This window comes from Perkinsus marinus (genome assembly GCF_000006405.1).
Source record: "Perkinsus marinus ATCC 50983 genomic scaffold scf_1104296971026, whole genome shotgun sequence".
Lineage (NCBI taxonomy): Eukaryota > Perkinsozoa > Perkinsida > Perkinsidae > Perkinsus > Perkinsus marinus.
Genome location: NW_003202254.1, coordinates 1 through 926, shown reverse-complemented (window position 1 = coordinate 926; position 926 = coordinate 1). Strand labels below are relative to the sequence as shown.

At 44.8% G+C, this 926-nt stretch overlaps 5 non-coding genes across 5 annotated transcripts; all 5 read left to right on the top strand.

Moving 5' to 3' along the window:
• Positions 1–33: 33 nt before the first annotated feature.
• On the top strand, positions 34–105 carry Pmar_PMAR014202. Its single transcript has one exon. It is a non-coding gene; the product is annotated as a tRNA-Thr (tRNA).
• Positions 106–207: 102 nt separating this feature from the next.
• Pmar_PMAR014201 lies at positions 208–279 on the top strand. Its single transcript has one exon. It is a non-coding gene; the product is annotated as a tRNA-Thr (tRNA).
• Positions 280–381: 102 nt separating this feature from the next.
• Pmar_PMAR014200 lies at positions 382–453 on the top strand. The gene has a single exon. It is a non-coding gene; the product is annotated as a tRNA-Thr (tRNA).
• Positions 454–555: 102 nt separating this feature from the next.
• Positions 556–627, top strand: Pmar_PMAR014199. Its single transcript has one exon. It is a non-coding gene; the product is annotated as a tRNA-Thr (tRNA).
• A 102-nt stretch (positions 628–729) lies between these two features.
• Pmar_PMAR014198 lies at positions 730–801 on the top strand. Its single transcript has one exon. It is a non-coding gene; the product is annotated as a tRNA-Thr (tRNA).
• The last annotated feature ends 125 nt before the right edge of the window (positions 802–926 follow it).

The window sequence follows — 926 nt, the reverse complement described above, 5'->3', positions numbered from 1 at the left end:
GGAAAATTATTGATTCATATACTTAATTTGTGCGCCACTTTAGCTTAGTGGTAGAGCGTCTGCTTCGTAAGCAGAAGGTCGTCAGTTCAATCCTGGCAAGTGGCTTACAGCAGCATTAGGCTCTAGTCGGGTATGAGGAGCAGGAACAGGTTTGCTCACTCCGCAAAGGATACAGGAAGATTATTGATTTATGCACTTATTTTGTGTGTCACTTTAGCTTAGTGGCAGAGCGTCTGCTTTGTAAGCAGATGGTCGTCAGTTCAATCCTGGCAAGTGGCTTATAGCACCATAAATTTTTGGTCTGGTACGAGAACCAGGAGCAGGATGGCCCATTCTGTGAACGGGACAGGAAAATTATTGATTCATATACTTAATTTGTGCGCCACTTTAGCTTAGTGGTAGAGCGTCTGCTTCGTAAGCAGAAGGTCGTCAGTTCAATCCTGGTAAGTGGCTTACAGCAGCATTAGGCTCTAGTCGGGTATGAGGAGCAGGAACAGGTTTGCTCACTCCGCAAAGGATACAGGAAGATTATTGATTTATGCACTTATTTTGTGTGTCACTTTAGCTTAGTGGCAGAGCGTCTGCTTTGTAAGCAGATGGTCGTCAGTTCAATCCTGGCAAGTGGCTTATAGCACCATAAATTTCTGGTCTGGTACGAGAACCAGGAGCAGGATGGCCCATTCTGTGAACGGGACAGGAAAGTTATTGATTCATATACTTAATCTGTGCGTCACTTTAGCTTAGTGGCAGAGCGTCTGCTTTGTAAGCAGATGGTCGTCAGTTCAATCCTGGCAAGTGGCTTATAGCACCATAAATTTCTGGTCTGGTACGAGAACCAGGAGCAGATGGCCCATTCTGTGAACGGGACAGGAAAATTATTGATTCATATACTTAATCTGTGCGTCACTTTAGCTTAGTGGTAGAGC